General features: G+C 39.7%; 1 pseudogene; it reads right to left on the bottom strand.

Annotated features, from left to right (window-relative positions):
- Window positions 1-9,092: 9,092 nt before the first annotated feature.
- Window positions 9,093-9,471, bottom strand: LOC120521533 (annotated as a pseudogene).
- Window positions 9,472-19,028: the final 9,557 nt, after the last annotated feature.

The following is a 19,028-nucleotide window of genomic DNA, read 5'->3' as shown; positions in this document are numbered from 1 at the left end:
GGATCTAAAAGTGTAGTCAAGACAGCCTTGGCCAGTTAACATTAAATTTAGTAGAATAACTAAACCCAAAGGAGGTAAGCAGAAAGCTGAAGTCTTCAAGTGTTATATTAAGGCAATGTCACATTATGTGACATTTTCAGTCATAGCCTTAATTTACATAACCTTAGATGCTGTCGGTGGTGCACTCCCATGAAATAAGTTGTGTAATGTGACATGCCCAATGACTCAGTCCAACTAGTTTGTAACAAATTATGTCTTTAGTCTTAGGACTGGACTCTCTGTGTGTAAGTGCTGACACCCAATGAATGTTCATCGAGAAGTACAATGCATATAATGCAGAGTTGAGGAATAAGCAATGCATCGGTTTTGAGCCTCACAAACCGAAGAGAAGGTGATCTCTCTGATGTCTTGTGTTTTACGTACCACATCTGAATGGAAAAAAAGAAACAAATATGGCCGAAATTGTGACTGAACTCACAGTAGCAGTTGACTCTTCATTCAATGCCGGCACCATTGGGTGTCACAAAAAGAGACATGTGGGACTGTGGAAATGTCAGCACTCAGTCAGTAAATGTGACAGGGGCAGCGATTTTCTGTTTAAATTGAAATAGTCTGCTGACGAGATCAACAACTGTAATTGGCAAGTCTGACATACCCAACAACTAAAAATCGTTTAATGTCACAGCCAGGCTTTGTTCTCTGGCTTTTGTGTATTTTCCATTTTATTGTCATTTTTGCCATTTTTCAATTATTATGTTTCATGTGTTTTTCTGTTTTTGTGTTGCCTTCTAAGCTTTTTCTCCATGTTTTTTTTTTTTTGTTCCTTTTGCCTTTTTATTAGGGTTTTGAAATGTAGAATTGATATCTGCTCTGTAGATATTTTTTGGATTCATTTTTTCAGGATGTTAATATTATTCATGTCTTTCTTGCTTCTGTTTGTTTTTTATGGACACTGCCATTTGTTGTGTTGGTAGTCCTCCGACTTTATATTGAGATCCCAGAGAAGTGTTTTTTAAGGCTGGATGAGAAAAGATCATAGTTGTGTGTACTCTATTGAGTTTTTGTCATTGTGTGTGGGTTTATTGCTCCTGTTTTTGGATTCTGAGTACTGAATAGCAGATTTGGGCTGTTTGCCTTGTAGTGGACTAAAACCGAGCTAAGATTCACACCATTGATATGATGCTGATTTATTTATTTATTTTTTAGGTGGGGATCCCAGGAACCCAGCCTTGGCCCGACTCGCACACACTCCCTCAAAGAGACAATAAAGCAACCGGTAATAAAACAGAAATTAAAGAATGTATTAAACAATAATAAATTAAATATATGAAACTACGATGATCCCACCCCAGTTCCCCTTACGGTGATATACAATAAACATAAAATCGACAATAACAAACCACTAACAAAAACCATACACTATGAAGTCCATGAAAAATGGCAACTGATGAAATGAGATGATGGAGGTAGATAGTCCAGAGATCAACACGCTGTATGTGAATGTAAAGGCCAGTCCTACCAGGATTTCCGGATGAAATGATGGCGTGTGAATGGGACCAGGAGCGGTTCTTTCTTCGCAGGATGACAACAAATCCTCAGACAGTCCTCATGCAGCAGGAAGACACTAGAAAGTCCATACATCCAAAACTTGAGACAATCCAGGACAAAACAAGAATCCACAGATACCAGAACAAGATGGTAAACAAACGGGTAACTCCAGACACGAAACACGACAGTCTTTTCTCTGTAGATCTGGCTACCTTTTAAATGTTGTGCCGGCCTTCTTGTACCCAGCAGCCCCTGCACCCTCAGCAGATGACTGCTGGGAGTTGAAGTTTCTTTCCCCAGTAGTACCGCTACATTGCCTTTTTGGGCACATTCTTTTGCCTTGTTTTGACATTTTTTGTTCTTTCTTTGTTTAATAAATTCTTTGTTTTGTTTTTGTCCTTCAAGCCATGAGTTTAACATCCATTCTTTCACTTGAAGGGAATTCTTCTATTGTTGAGACATTTAAAAGTATTTTTTTAACTTTTAAAACCAGTGCCTTATTTTGGGCCTAAACAGGTTTGGGGTCTGGCTGCTTGGGGTGAGGCCTGTTTCATGGTAGATCCTGGTCTAACTCTTGTGGCATTTTTGACCAAATTCTCCAGAAAGCTGAAAACAAATTAAACTGCTCAAGAAGCTAACCTTTTTGTGCCAGTGAGTTATCTTCTTTGAAAAAGAACAAAGTGCAGACAAGCAGGAAAAGGTTTGGTTAAGTGAACTTTCTTCTACTTCTAATGCTTTTTCTAGGTTTGTTATGGAGACTCTATATTGGACCAGCCTCCTCCACTCTATTTTATGAGCCAATAAGTAAAAGTCTATTAACAGGTGTTTCAGAAGTTATTATGAAGTCTGGACACTTAATGCAAACAGCCTTCTTTATATATCACGGCCAGCATGATGTCACAGTTCACATGGCACATCCATCACTTGCCCAGTAACCATGCAGCATCATAAAGACCAAATACACCAAATGTCAACAGCTATGAAATCTAAACACACAAAAATGGTGATAATCATCAAATCACAAATGATAAAGTGAAGACTCACCACAATAACTATAAAAAATGTTAAAAACGAAAACAACATTGAAGTTGTAATTAATTCTTAACTTACATTGTGTACAATAAGCCTTCAGTGGTGCCTTATTGTATCTTGTTTTAAATGGGAAAACTGTCCAATCAAAAGTAATTACATGCATCTGAGACATGAGAGTTGCTACTGATGTTGACCCAGAACTGCTGGGTCACTGTCACTATGTCTGAATTTACTGACATACCTGAGTCAATCTATTGTTTTTCTAGATCTCCAAGTATTCTTTTATATAAGGTAAAAAAATGACTTCAAAGGACAATAAATAGGCAGAGATCACAAAGTGACTCCAGACATTTGTGCTCTTTTTATCTGATCTCCCATGGGGTGCTCAATTTTTGGTTTTTGCTTAAATGGCTGAAATTCAATGACAAAGTAATCACTCTTAATGGAGGGTGCTTAACTTGTTTTCAAGCGTATATGACAGCTTAGCAGCCTACATAGCAGATATGGTTGATCTCACATTGTAAGTTGTGCAATGTCGGGTAACATCAATGGGTAGAGAGCAAGAGGGAGGCAGAGAAAAGTCAACGGTGGAAATCCTGAGAGTTGCTTCAGGAAAAACATGAATTTTAATCAGATTTTTAGTATGGGGAAGAGACAGGAGGAAGACCATGATCACCAACATCTGCGTCAGACCTGGCCCATAGCGAGAGAGAGTTCAGTCAGCAGCTTGTTGCATATTTAAATGCTCTTCCACTTTATGTGCCAGTAGTTATGTCAGCCCTCTCGGCTAATAATTCTGAAATGCATTTTGAACCTGATTTCTGGTACTCATCTAAGAAATACTTAAGCCTTGGCCTATAATGTAATGGCACATTCATTCACCTTCACAGGTTAAATATTTATTTATATAACCTTAATTCTAGCCCAAATTATAGCAACTGACAGCCAAAAAACAGGCAAGATATCTGCAAGCCTAAATTGGTAAAGATTTTCCACAACCACAAAGTAAAACCATGCCAATTGAAACCACTCAATATTTACAATAATATGGAAGGACATGGAGTGTTGTTACTCATACTTAAGCTGCCACTTCCTTTGACACTAGGGACCAGTTTATACTTCATGCACATGGCTACCATGCGTTCTCCAGATTTACTTAAAGTATGTAAGTAAGATCAGTCAGTACACTACTTGCTTAACAGAAGTGTCCTCAAGTCAGACCCGCACCTAGGGGGGGACAACCATGACACTTGTCCTAAGCCCTAGCTAGATAGGGGCCCGCCCTTTAAGTGGCATTTTAAAATATACGCACATATAGCTGTCTGGGGCCCAGAATTTCCTAGGTGTGGGCCTGCTCAAGTGCATGCATCATGTAGTGTTAAGTATATCCTTGCCTAAGGCCTCACCCTCCAAAGAAGATGAAAACTCGGTGCTAAGCCCCCCAAACTCCTCAATGTCTGATAACCAACGGCCATAGAGGGGATGGAGAATTAAAAGTCAAAGTAGGCTAAGAACATCTTTAATTACAACAAAACCCTACATTACAACTCTCAAATAAACAGGGCTGGTTGTCCTTCTTTTATTTTGTCTCAGTTCTGCTCACATTTGTTAAGAGAGACTTAAGATTACGAGGATTTTTGAGAGAGAAAAAAACACCAGTGTTATGATTTCCATTTTTCTTTAATATTTTTGCTACTTTTCAGAGGTGTTTCCTAAAGCATTTACATTTTGTCCGGGGTTTTTAAGTTGAAGAACTCGGGGCCAGATATTCTTAGTTTGCTTCCAGAAGGTGTCATTGTAAAGTTGAATGTTTTCTACCATTTTGTTTATCGTGGGTGTCACTCTTTTGTGGAGTGGTTGTTGCCAGGGAAATGACCCTGTAGTTAGCAGCTGTGACCTCACAGGATCGTGGATTTAAAGGTCACAAAGCAAAATTCCAATCTGTATGAGTTTGTGGAAAAATAACAATGGAATAGCATGTATTTATTTAGTAAGTGCTTCTGGTAAATGACTTTGCATCTACACGTTTTCGACTGTGATTTTGAGTTTTTGATTTCTGCTTGACGATAGTTTTAATTGACTTCCCAGTTATAAATTTGTCCATGTATTTATGGCTCCCATCTCTTCTTGTGTTCCTTTATTTAAAAACATTTCTCTGTCACCTTGAGAGATCATAAAAATAACCAAGCAAATCAGAAGTAAAGGGCAAGACAGCAATCTGAAGCCAATAACTCACCTACCTCAAGATCCTACTTGGAAAATAAGCTAACTATTCTACACAAAGTGAAATGTTGTCATCCACTAAGGGATAACACATACTGTATATAAAGTAACATTCGCTCGTGATGTCACAAATACTCCAGCAAGGTCACGTGATGTGATCATGACAAAAAAAATCAAGGTCATGTGATGTGATTCAAATAAAACTAAAACAGTAGAAAAGGACAAATAAAGTTTTCTTTAATCTAAACTTAATTAAAATGAAATGAAAGTAAGCAATCATAACAGAATCTATATGCCAAAATAACTATACAATAAATGAAAATACCCACATAAAATGTGTCAAGTATTACAACATTCGGTGCCTAAAAATTCAAAATCCATTAGTGCTAAGTTGATAAAGGCTTATCAAAGGAGTTACAGCTGAAATAAATCAAAATAAGTTCCAGTTACGTAAACAAGGAATTCCATATTTTAATTTCAAATTAGTTTTCTTAAAATGATCCAGTTTTTTTGCTTAAATGCTGTAGGTTACAAGACCTTCATAAAGTTCAAAAAGGTCTGACCTGACTTGTCTTCATTTCATTCTTTATACCAGGAAAGCTCAAATTTCAAGAAGGTTGGGTGAACTTATGATACCCACCGCATTTATCAGTATATGTTATTCTGGTGTTCTCTTTCTTAAACAAAATGCACAAATTTGAATCCCTGAGGCATTTTCATTTTCAGCTGGGCTGAATACAACGTGCCAATATATTGTACAGAATTTGTGTAAGAGAAACTTGCCACATGTGCAAGAAGAAGAGCACTTTCTGTCTCTTGGCTTGTCAGTAAGATGTGTTACCTCAGCAGAGTGAAATGGGGAAAAAAAGCTCCTAGCCATTAGACCGCAAAACGTTCAGCCCAGCATTGACTGAAGCAGATCCTCTCACTTTGAAACAAAGTGTGAAAAGCCAAACAGCAAGCTGACTGTTCTTGATCTTCAGTTTCTGCTACGGCCAGGTGGTCAGCTGTTTTCTTTTCTATTGATTTCCCATCCTGCACGTTTGTACCTTTTGGGTGGTCCAGCCATCACCGGAGTGGGATTGCTACTCTGAAATGAAAGGCTTGCATGATTTTCTTTCTTTGGTTTCATTTAGTGACCCAGCAAGTGCTTATGGCGCTGACTTTGTCAAACTGGATTCTGCCCTTAAACTTCACATTCTTGTACCAGTGTTTATTTTGCAGTATTTGCAGATGTTCCCTTTTTGTTAAGCTATAAATAAGCATCGGTACACAGAGAGCACAAGTGCATTACTAAAATTAAGAAATATAAACAGACTTGTGATAGGAAGTGGCCCTTGTGGCAGTCCTTCCCAATCAAAAACTCAACAAAGTGGCAAAACATAATTAGGTGCGTTAATATTAAGCATAATGTTCTTGAGAGGAGTACACAAAAACGGAGATAAACAGTCTTTACTGCTGCTGATCTTACATTAGTACAGTCTAGACAAGAACAGGCCATTCAGCCCAACAAAGCTCGCCAGTCCTCTCCACTCATTTCTTCATGTCGAGTTTTGAAACTCTCTAAAGTCTTACTGTCTACCACACTACTTGGTAGCTTATTCCAAGTGTCTCTGGTTCTCAGTGTAAAGAAAAACTGCCTAATGAGTGTGTGAAATTTACCCTTAACAAGTTTCCAACTGTGTCCCCGAGTTCTTGATGAAGTCATTTTAAAGTCACAGTCTTGATCCACTGGACTAATTCCCTTCATAATTTTAAACACTTCAGTCAGGTCTCCTCTTAATCTTCTTTTGCTTAAACTGTAAAGGCTCAGCTCTTTTAATCTTTCCTCATAATTCAACCCCTGGATCCCTGAACTCGGCCTAGACGCTCTTCTCTGGAACCTTTTCTAGTGCTGCTATGTCCTTTTTGTAGCCTGGAGGCCAAAACTGCATACAGTACTCCAGATGAGTCCTCACCATTATAAAGGTTGAGCAGAACCTCTTGTGACTTGTACTCCACACATCAGGACACTAAATAACCTAACATTCTGTTTGCCTTCTTGATGGCTTCACACTTTACACTGAATGAGTATTTCAGAGTCAGGGCTGTTGTGGTGGGCAAACAAATGTGATCTGAGAAGGTCAAGCAGCCTATAGCCTTCACCATTGCTGACGGGCGTGACTCTCAAAAAAAATTGTAGGATATCTGCAGGTCTGTCCTGTATGGGAAAGCATAGCCAGCAGGCCTGCTTTATCTGTCATCAGTTCCAGGGATAGTTGGTAAAAAAAAAAAACTGACCACAGCAGAATCTGTTAAACTCCTACAGGACAAGGAGGTTTACAAACACTAAACTAATACCGGGCAGGGTCTCCGTTTGCTCTCAAAACAACCTCAGTTCTTAGTGGCATACAAGATGTTGGAAACTTTTGTCAGCTGTGTGTTCAGACTGCAAATCTCCTGTTCTGCCACATTGTAAAGGTGTTCTGATGGATTCAGATCGAGTGACTGGCAAGGCCACTGAAGGACATTGAGCTCATTGTCATGTTCGTGAGACCGGTTTATGATGACTTTTGCTTTGTGACATGGTGCACTGTCATGCTGGAAGTAGCCATTAGAAAATTAGTAAATTGTGTCCATGAAAGGATTCACATGGCCAGCAACACTACTGAAACAGGCCTTGGAATTCAAGTGATTGATTGGTATTAACGGGCCCAAAGTGTTCCAAGAAAACATTCCTCACACTCTGTACCACCAACAGCAGCCTGGACATTTGACACAAGGCAGATTGGGTGCCTGGATTCCTGCTGTTGGCTACCTTCTTGTGTGCCTCTGCAGAAATTGAGATTCACCAGACCAGGCTACATTTTTCCATTTCTTCACCTGTCTAATTTTGGTGAGCCTGTACCCACTGCAGCCTCGGCTTTCTGTTCTTGGCTAACAGGATTTGAACCTGTTGTGGTCTTCTGCTGTTGTTTCCCATCTGCCTCAAGGTCCGACATGCTGTGCAGATGCTCTGAGATGCTTTTTTGCTCACCACACTTGTACAGAGTGGTTATCTGAGTTACTGTAGGCCGTCTGTCACCTCAAACCTGTCTGGCTATTCTCCGCTGAACTCTCCCATCAACAAGACGTCCCCATCAGCAGAACTGCCTCTCAATGGATGTTTTTTGTTTTTTTGCACCATTCTGTGTAAACTCTGGAGAGAGCTGTGTGTGAAAATCTCTGGAGATCAACAGCTAAAGTTACCCATCTGGCACTGACAGTCATGCCACAGTTGAAATCAATGAGATCACATTTTTTTTCCCCATTCTGGCATTTCATGTGAACATTAACTGAAGCTCCTGACCTGTATCTGCATGATTGTATGCATTGTGTTACTGCCACATGATTGGCTAATTTAGATAATTTACATGGACTACCAGGTGTTCAGGTGTGCCTAATAATTTGCTCATCGGGTGTTTTAGTTGTATGTTGATATTTGGCCGTTAAAACTAACCCGGGCATTGTTTTGGAGGTGTGGGAGACCAAGGAACACAGTGGATTTATTTATTGTTTTCTTAGTCAAGCTCCTAATAACATTTTAAAGTAGATCTGTTTTGCCACAGCACCATTTTGTTTTGTAATATGGTTGCCATCTGCTATGATTTGACCTCATGTTAAATTAACTACTCATCTATTGAAGATGTTTATGACAATTTTATTACATTTGCATTTTGTCATTATGGGCTGTTGGGTGTAGCTTGATGGGCAAGAAATGGCAAATGCATCCATTTAAAGTAAAATGTAACACAAGGAAGTGTGCGGTCTGAATACTCTATGTAGCAGCCGTTGATTTCAATAGAATTGACACGCAGAGAGTCTCAGACTGGTGCTTTTATCTTTATTTATGTCTCAGACTGTCTCTTTATTGAAGTTGTTACATCGTCACGAGCACTGTGAAAACTATAAACAAAAAATATAAATGTACATTTTTTAACATTCTACAAAGAAACTGAACAAATGAAACAACATACAATTACTTGCGTACCTTTCTCCGCTTACCAAGGGGTACAGCAATTCTAAAGATCACCGTTTCAGAGACAGCATTTGTCCTCGCTGTTTCTTCACACTTCCGATATTGTACGTTGTTACATTCCCTACGTGCGGAATGATTTTGCGGTCATTTACACCCTATGAATCCACCATGTGTCTGAATGCAGGTTGTTCAGGGCATAAAACCCAATTTTGACATCCATTTTTTTTTTTTTTAAAGCAAATTTATTTGTACTATCTCCAAGTGGTTACACATAGTGATGATTACCAATAGCTTATATTTCCAGTACAGCAAAGTTAACCAGGTGGCCACCTAGAAGATGGATATGAATGTGATATGCACTTTGACCACCATTAGGACCTTCATTCACAACCAGCCGATATCGTTTGGAAAGCCCACTTGTGCAGCACACGTCTTTGCCACAATAATCAAGTGTCCAAGAAGTGCTGCATCACAATCTTCAGCTTTCGACAGCTGATCATTGGTCTTCTAGAAAGGGCGTTAAGGGTTTGTGGTGCGATGTCATGAAAAGAAATGCACTAGTCATCTACGTAAAATATTTTTGTAGGTATTTCCTTGTGAATAATTGTATCGAATATGGTGTCCCGTCCCCGGGGCTGCGCAACTTGCGCTTTGGCCAACTTGTCTGCCATGACGTGGAGTATGTAAGCTATTCCACCTCTCATGTGTACAGCATCAAGTGTGTGACAGCTGCAGAATATGACAGCCTCATAAACCGAGTGGAAATGTTGTCTGTTTTTTTAGTTTATTTTTTATACTTTTTCTTTCCAATTCCATTTTTGATATTTTTGCCATTGTCTTATTGAGCATTGATTAAAATTCACCATGTCAGGATAAAAGTGAGCATTGGGCACCTCCTAGTCATCTGTATTTGGGGATCATGTGAAAGAAATCCCTGTGTGCAGCTTTTCATGTTCTTATTTACAGTTTAGAACCCTTGTTTTCTGCTTTAGCATTTAGCTTTGATGAATGATAGAACTTATTTATAGTATGTTTGATGTTTCTTCTCCAGATCAACTCCATTAATCTAGTATGCCTTCCTTTTTCTCCAGATTGGTTGTCAGCCAGGTCAGGCAAGGTCAACCAGAAGTGTGTGGTACATGACATCGCCAGGTCAAGGGTGTAAAGGTCAGTGTCACACACTTTCTGGTTTGTGGGTACAACAAACAAAAGACTAATGTACTAGTGAGTGTTCCAGTCTGATTTTTGTCAGATTTTTTCTTAATTGACTAGAACTTTCCTCTTACATTTTGTCACTAATTATTCGCAGAGAGGCACGATGGCGCAGTGGTAGCTGCTGCCTCACAATAAGGAGCTCAGGGTTTGTGTTCCTGGTTCTCCCTGCATGGAGGTTGCATGTTGTCCTTGTGTCAGCATGAGTTTCTTCTTGGTGCTCCAGTTTCCTCCCACAGTCCAAAGATATACAGGTTAGGAGGATTGGTGACGCTAAATTGGCCCTGGTGTGCGTGTGTGTGTTTGCCCTGTGATTGACTGACTGGTGCCCTGTCCATGGTTTGTACCTGCCTTGTGCCCTGATGCTGGCTGGGATAGGCTCCAGCATCCCCACAACCCTGGTCTAGATTAAGCAGGTTAGAAAATTACATAACATGATTACTTTGCTGTGTTCTTTGATTTACAGTTTGGGTTTCACGTCCTACACTTGGTTATTAGAATGTTGTATGCCAGGCATTGACCATTACCTGTTAAGGAAGCCATGATCCTGAGCCACATGTGCTTCAGAATAGGACATCCACCTGAACAATGTTTGGGCCAGGCCAGTACTTGGATAGGAGACCATCTAGGAAAAGCTTAGGTTACTGCTGAAGGAGGTGTTGGTGAGGCCAGCAGGGGGCGCCGCTTACCAGGTAGTCTGAATGTGGATCTCAATGCCCCAGTGCAGTGATGGGGACACCATGCGGTAAAAATGGTGTTGTGCTTCAGATGAGACATAAAACCGAGGTCCTGATTCTCTGAGGTCATAAAAGATCCCTGGAACTCCCTCGTAATGAATAAGGAGTATACTGATATCCTGGTTAAATTACCCACCACAGCCTGGTTATTGTGGCCCCTAATCATCCTCTGTCTCTAACTGGCTGTCTCTATCATTACTTCACCACCTAAAAGCACATGTTTGGTGAGAGTGCTGGTGCAAAAATGGCTGCCGTCGCATCATCCAGGTGTATGCTATACATATTAGTGGTGGTTGAAACAGCTCCCTACTCACTGAAGCGCTTTGAGTAACAAGAAAAGAACTCTTTATATGTAAGGAATTATTATTAAATTATTATTTATTCAAACCTGCAATTTGTAACCCAAAGTGGGAATAAAAGCTACAAAGAGTTTCTGCCCTTGACTGTACAACTAAAGAATTTTTCACAAGTAATTTTCCACGCTCTTTCATTTTAACTTCTTATAATGAGTATGCAAAAAGTGATAAAAGAATTTGGCAAACACATTTTGTGTTGGAAAAATTCGGACCATGTTCTGACGGCGCAGTACGTGCATTTCTGCAGTGACACTTAGTCACTTCGGAGGTGGCGGCAGGTGTAACGCTATACTGCTTTCGAAGTGTCTGCTCTAAATCATCTTGGAACAGAGCAGGGCTTTTTTTTCTTGCCTGTCCCTCCACATCAAAGCATAATCGCCCCTTAATGTGTGAAACTATAGCTGGGCTCCCTGGATGTGTCCTTTCGGATTAGACCCCGATCCCCCCACAGCTGGCACAGAGGCAGTTACCAAGCCCAGCACTCCTGGCTTGTTATCGGATATCTCGATTGATTTATGCTATGCAGGTGGCGGCTGTGGATGAAACTGTCAGCCAGATATCCAGGGTTTGTGGCTTCACTGAGGCCTTGTGTTCAGCAATCATAATGGGAGATGGAGTAGTCACAGACAGCCTGTGTAATTTATGGCTTGGCTTCCTGAAGCTTTTTATGTTATAAAAGTTGTCTGTGAGAACGCTTCTGTGGGAAAACAAGTGCAGGCTGGCATACATGAGGGACCCTTTAGGACATGCTTCTTATTGAATGTTGTATATTCCCTGTTCTGAGACACCAATATACTATAAGCGAGAGGAATACTATCAAGTGCCTGTAAAAATTACGGTCACCCCCTTGGGGTTTTTTACATTTTAAAGTACATCAGTGTGAACATTTGCTGCATTTACTTAAATCTTTTTTACTGAAGTTAATAAAAAAAATCACTGTCAATGTGAAAGTTAAATTATTGTAATTTAATTATAAATAATAAAACTGACAGCATTCAATAAATAAATACTCAGCCACTTTTCCTATGAAACACCTGAGTGGTATTTGTTCATTGGAAGTCATGTCATCAGATAAAATTCAAGTTAACTACATTGATGACTTGTAAGTCCCACATCTGGATAGTACACCCACAGAAAGGGTGGGAACAGGCCAAGGTGGAGCCCGTCAAAAGATTGGTCGTTCCACCAGTAAAAACACAAATAACAGCAAATCCAGTCTTTTTTTTATTTTTTATTACTTAAACTACTCAATGTTGGCATATTTCTCCTGACTCTGTGAAAAAGCTGTGAAATACACTCATTTTGGACCCTTTTATAGGCAGGGTGTGGTGTGGTGGTTAAGGTTTTGGACTTCAAACCCTAAGGTTGTGGGTCCAAATCCTGCTACTGACCCTGTGTGTCCCTGAGCAAGTTACCTGATCTGCCTGTGCTCCAATTGGAAAGCCAAAAGAGATGTAACCGATTGTATCATAAATGTTGTAAGTTGCCTTGGATAAAGGGATCAGCCAACTACATCAAAGTATTCCTTACAGCGTCACACAAACCTTGAGCAGCGGTGTGAGCAAGACAGGAGCCAACCTCAGCATCCACACTGTAACTGTCCAACACAGGTAGTAGAAAATATTTGTATGTGTACCTTCAGCGCCTTACCTCTGTATTTGCATGTGTGAATGTTTCTTCACTAGCGCTCACTCTCTCAATCTCATTCCCATAAAGCCTGCTTCTCAGACTCTCACTATTTTCAAGGTTCATTTCTCACATCCTATCCTGTTTTATACTTGCCGTCTTTGAAGATGTCACTCTCACATTTGCATTTCCTCTTTCGTTGCATCACCAAAGCCAAACTGACCAATCACATTAAAGCTCAATTGATCAATCAGATTGCTCAGAGGGACTGGACACGTAGACTTTAGTGCTAATGTTTTATTATGTACTGTATATTAGTAGATAAGCACTCTCAAGCAGAGAATGTGTATATGTGGGATTCAAGCCAGTACTCTTGGGCTTTGAGGCATCAGTGCCACCAAGTGCAGCACCTTCATTAAATATAGAAAATGATTTATATTCACAATGAATACTACATTGATTTTTAGTATTCCAGTTGTTATCTGGCACTCCATTGTAGGTTGATTCCTGTTTGGAGCCAGTTCTGTCAGGGTGCTCTCCTGACCTGGATTAAGCATGTTTAAGAAAGTGATTAAATTAGATAAATATTATTGATTCCAAAGGGAAATTCAGAAGCATAGAGCAGCAAAATCTTAAAAAAGAAGGCTACAGACTCACATTATAGATAATACAGCCAATCAATCGATCAGTAAGTAAATAAATAAATAAAAATAAACTTAACAAGTACATTGGGTGGAAGCATTGAATTGCCTGACAGCAGTGGGTTGCAAATCACCACACCACACTTCAGTATTGCTGGTGAGTGAATGGTAGGTGATTTAGAAGGCACCGGTGGAGCGCAAACAGTAAATGATGCATTTTAAAAGACACAGAGGCAAGCAGAAACACATTTCAAAAGACTTCATTTAGCTGATTCAAAGCAGAGACTCTTGACTGATTTATAGATGTAATAATACTGAGCATTCCAGTATTACATGTACATACATTAACTTTCACAAACTTGCCTAATTGTATTTAGGGTTGCAGGGGGACAGAGTCTGTCCTGGTAGCACTAGACATAGACACAAGGCAAGAAACAGCCCTGGACAGGCCACCAGTCCATCCTACCAACAGACACCAACTCATACAGGTCCAATCTGCAATTACCAATCAAATTAACCCACATGTCTTTAGAGATGTGGAAGCAAAACTGGAGAAACTAGAAAATCCACACAGGCACGACCCAACAAGTTCAAATGTGCATTTACGTACAGTATATCAGTACATGCTTCTGTTTTATAAACCCATCTATCTATCTACTATATCCCAAGCTGGGTTGTGGGGAAAAATTCCATTTATATATAGAAAATCCTGAGATGAGACTATTACCAAGAGATTATTTCAAGTCAGACGAGACTTTTGCCAAGAGATTTTTTCAAGTCCTGCCCTCCTCCTCAACCATATTCAACCACTCACACGATCCTCTGACCTCTCATTTGTGTGAATGCTTTTGACAGACAGTTTCTGCTCTCTCAGCTCATAAATATTTGTTTTCCTCACTTTAAGTCCCCAATTAAAGAAAACTTATTATGTCCAAATCTTATTGAAGAATTTCATTCCGATGGGTTGTCAACAGAAGAATTGAGTACACGGGCAATCCAAACAAAGCAATGCAAAAATTGTCGATCTGTTACACGGCAGATTGGTTAAATGTGTATCAATAGACTATGTTGAAACAGTTCAACAACAACAACAACATTTATTTATATAGCACATTTTCATACAAACAGTAGCTCAAAGTGCTTTACATATTAAAGAATAGAAAAATGAAAGACACAATTATAAAACAAAATAAATCAACATTAACATCGAATAAGAGTAAGGTTCAATGGCCAGGGGGGACAGAAAAACAAAAAACTCCAGGCGGCTGGAGAAAAAATAAAATCTGTAGGGATTCCAGACCATGAGACCGCCCAGTCCCCTCTGGGCATTCTACCTAACATAAATGAAACAGTCCTCTTTGGATTTAGGGTTCTCACGGAAGGACTTGATGATGATGATGGTCACGTAGACTTCTGCCTTTTAATCCATCCATCATGAAGCTTTGAGTAGGTGGAGGTGGCGCAGGCCACCACCACAAAGAAACCGGAAAAAGAAACAGAAAAGAGAGTAGGAGTCTGTACCGATTTTAGAGCCACCATGAATAGTTATTTTGAGGAGATTGAACATATAGAGTATCAGGATTAACTTAAATTACGATTAAAATGAAGTTATAAAAAGGCCATGTTAAAGTAATGTGTTTTCAGCAGTGTTTTAAAGTGCTCTACTGTATCAGCCTGGCGAATTCCTATTGGCAGGCTATTCCAGATTTTAGGTGCATAGCAGCAGAAGGCCGCCAGCCTCACCACTTCTTTTAAGTTTAGCTTCTGGAATTCTAAGGAGACACTCATTTGAGGATCTGAGGTTACGATTTGGAATATAAGGTGTCAGACATTCCGATATATAAGATGGGGCGAGATTATTTAAGGCTTTATAAACCATAAGCAGAATTTTAAAGTCAATCCTGAATGACACAGGCAACCAGTGTAGTGACATTAAAACTGGAGAAATGTGTTCGGATTTTCTTTTCCTAGTTAGGATTCTAGCAGCTACATTCTGCACTAGTTGCAAACGATTTATATCTTTTTTGGGTAGTCCAGAGAGGAGTGCATTACAGTAATCTAGTCGACAGTTGGTGGTGATTGTGCAGAAGATGAAAACATCAACTTACAATATCCCGAAGAATATCTACAACTGTTAACACCGTCCGGTCTTCCACTGGTCGAATTACTGTAGAAAGAAGGATGTATCCAAGAAAGGTAATGTAGTACATCTCCCGCAGATAACATTAGACAACAAAGGAGATCTTGATATGCATTTTGTATTAAAACATTAACAGTTTCCCGTTAGAATAGCTTTTGCAAAGATAATTAACAAATCACAGAGACAAACATTCGAAAAAGTCAGTTTATTTATTAGAGAAAAAAACAAAATTCAATCACAGGCAGTTATATGTTGCATTGTCACAATGAAAGTCCAAACACAGAATCAAAATTTAGTGCGATATTGATGAAAACTGAATTAAAAAAATTGTTTTTACTGTAAAAGTGTAGGTTTAAAAAGTATTTACATGTTAATTTCAAAGCCAAACAGATCAAAATCATATAACGCAATGAATAACTCTAACGCAACATGAAACATAATTTACTTTCAAATTATTACGTTTTACTATTTTTTAATATGTTTAATTGCTCACTATAATGTAAAATAGTTAGTTCTATTATGCATATGTAACAATTCCCATGAAAATAACAATCTGTTTAAATTGTACATCCACATCCCCATACGCGAGTGGCAGATCCACAAAGTGGCTAGTGCATAGCGCCCGCCCAGGGGGTTGGCGAGCGAATTGAGCAGTGGGCAAGCCCCCTAGTATGTGTGTGTATATATATTTTCACATGTTAAGTAGAAGTAGACACCTCCAGTTTTAAGTTAAACAGTGTAGTCAACCTATACTAAGATGTCCCCATCTTCGTTATCTGTTTTTTGGTCTGAAAATGTTAATGCACTAAATAAAATTAGATTCACATTATGATTGTTTCAAAACAGGATCTTTGCAAAGTGTTGTTATGAAATTTCTGTGAGGATTTGAATTTGATGTCTATGTTGGTAACTCAGAAAGCACAAAGCTTTGTGTGACCGAGGAGAATAAAAATATCTGTCTTTGGCAAAAGCAACAGAAAAGTGTTAATCATATGTAATGTGAATTATAACATCACTTGTATATGTCATTTTCATATTTTCTATAGAGATGTTAAACTTTTGGACACTGTCTTCCCTTAATCATTAACTAGATACAAGGATTAGAAAATGGATGGATGGATGGATGTGTTACATTTAGTACCCTCAACAGACATGATGTAAATGAACATAGCAAAAAACAAACTATTTTATAAAGACAGTGGAGCATTCAAAGAAAATGTAGGATAACGTTATTGATATACTGTTTATTGAAATGACTGCTCTGAGCAAATAGATCCCCAGCAGAACCTCTTCACGCAGTCTGGTGGAATTCAAAATGTGATGTTAAGTACACCAGCATGAGTGAGCTTCTCGTTCTTCCATTAAGTGTTTTCACTTGGTTGCCATTGTTTGCTGTATCAGATCACTGATAGCCACAAAACATGTGAGCCGAAGCACAGCAGCCTGCTCAATGTGCAAGTAGCTGACTACTGTTTGAAGTGTTTCTCAAGACAAGCTTTGCAGTGAGCGGCCGCTTGACATGACTTTGAACTCACGCTAATGTTTCTGGCATCTTTGACATCTTGTGTAGTCTGGCCCCCAGCTGCTCAGCATGGCATTAAAAAAAGGCTCTCAGGAAGCAGTAAAAGACAACTCGGCATGCAAAGCCAATCATCTTCTATCTTGGGAAATCTGTGACTCTTGTTAACCAGAGTTCGTAACATGTTACATGTAGCCATATAACAAATGAACCTGCCTTCTTCATGAAAAAGTAAAGAAGATTGGATTTAATTAACTTTACAAATTTGTGACATAATAGGTTACATTGAAATCACATAATATCCTTGTACCAAACTGTCTAGTTTTTACCTCCATTGCATTTACAGTTGGGATTGCAGTTATTTAGTATTTAATAGATCTAAAATGTCATGGGTTTTAGGGTAACACTGTGGAAGTTGCATGTTTTTCCATTTGCTGCTCAGGTTTTCTCGCCCATCATGTAGAAATGGGCCTCAATCCATGTATTTCCATGTGCTGTGATCTTTGTTTTGTCTTGGTAGAGTAATATATTACTCTACTTTCCCCTTTTGTATTATTTATATGTAGCCTTTGTCAGAATGCCTCAAATCTCACAGACTTACCACTGTATGTTTATAAGGTGGTAGCTGTGTAAGCCCATGCTGTAAAAAGCCTGGGGTCCTAGAGACTATTGAAATCGTCAGAAAAAAATTGAAATGTAGAGATGTCAGGTAATTGAAAGGAACTACTCTAGGCGTCTGTGTCCTAGGTTTACTTTTGCCCATGTGCTTGTCTCGCTTGCGTAAGAGTTTCTCTCTTTTCTTGGCGGTTTTACTTTGGCAACAGAGTCGCTTTCTTCTTCCAACTCATTAACTTGGGGCTGCCTTGCCAGCTCTCTGAGCTTCATGCTGCAGTAGCCTTGCACTTCCGCGCCAGACAGACGGACACACACACACTTCCACGTGTGGACATTTAGTTTTCTGTTTCCTTAGAGGTGGAGCCCTTACTCTGACTCCACCTCTCACTTCCAGGTCGGAAGGACACACACACTTCCATGTGTAGACGTTTATCTATAAGATTGTACCCTATAACTTATAAATGTAAAACGGAAGGTGGGGATAACCTCAGGCAATTGGGTGTAGTAAAAGACAAGCAGGAGTTAAGTTACAACTTCCATCCATTACCCAACCCGCTATATCTTAACTACAGGGTCACGGGGGGTCTGCTAGAGCCAATCCCAGCCAACACAGGGCGCAAGGCAGGAGACAAAACCCAGGCAGGGCGCCAGCCCACCACAGGGCGCACACACGAGGGACAATTTAGAATCGCCAATGCACCTAATCTGCATGTCTTTGGACGGAAACTGGAGTACCTGGAAGAAACCCACGTAGACACGGGGAGAACATGCAAACTCCACACAGGGAGAACCCGGGAAGCGAACCCGGGTCTCCTAACTGCAAGGCAGCAGCGCTACCACTGTGCCACCGTGCCGCCCTTAAGTTACAACTTGATATTCATAAATAACAATATGCATAGTACATTTGACTATTGGCAACCATACAACCGGATAAATGCTGATGTGTAGTTTCAGGCGGCACACAGACTTGTTAGTTACTTAAAATGTCTCTAGTTAAGTTATCATTTGTGGTCAGCTTTCATCAGAACAGGCCATATGCCTGTCTCAGTATGGCTGCTGACCTGTGCTCTTCATTGTGTTGTCATTTTCAGTTCATGGTTGGACAGAGAGATGCTTCTTCATTGATGTTTGTAAGAGAGTGAGGGGGTTAAAGCAAGCAAATTTATAGGTTTTCTGTCCAACCCCTACAGCCAATAGGGCATCATGGTACTGAAAGGCTTCTGATACAAGCCAATTCTAAACAGCCATACGTCAGACCAATGGGGAAGAGAATACCTTCACACCTGCCCCCAAAACCATGTGTTAAGATGAAACTTGCCAGCTATGCAGTCTGGCTTTCCTGTGGGGGTTGATTGAGAAAGTCCTGTAGAGAATCACTTGCC

This window comes from Polypterus senegalus, unplaced genomic scaffold, assembly GCF_016835505.1.
Source record: "Polypterus senegalus isolate Bchr_013 unplaced genomic scaffold, ASM1683550v1 scaffold_171, whole genome shotgun sequence".
Classification (NCBI taxonomy): domain Eukaryota; kingdom Metazoa; phylum Chordata; class Cladistia; order Polypteriformes; family Polypteridae; genus Polypterus; species Polypterus senegalus.
Note: the sequence above shows the minus strand (reverse complement) of the source record. Positions and strands in the feature narration are given on the sequence as shown.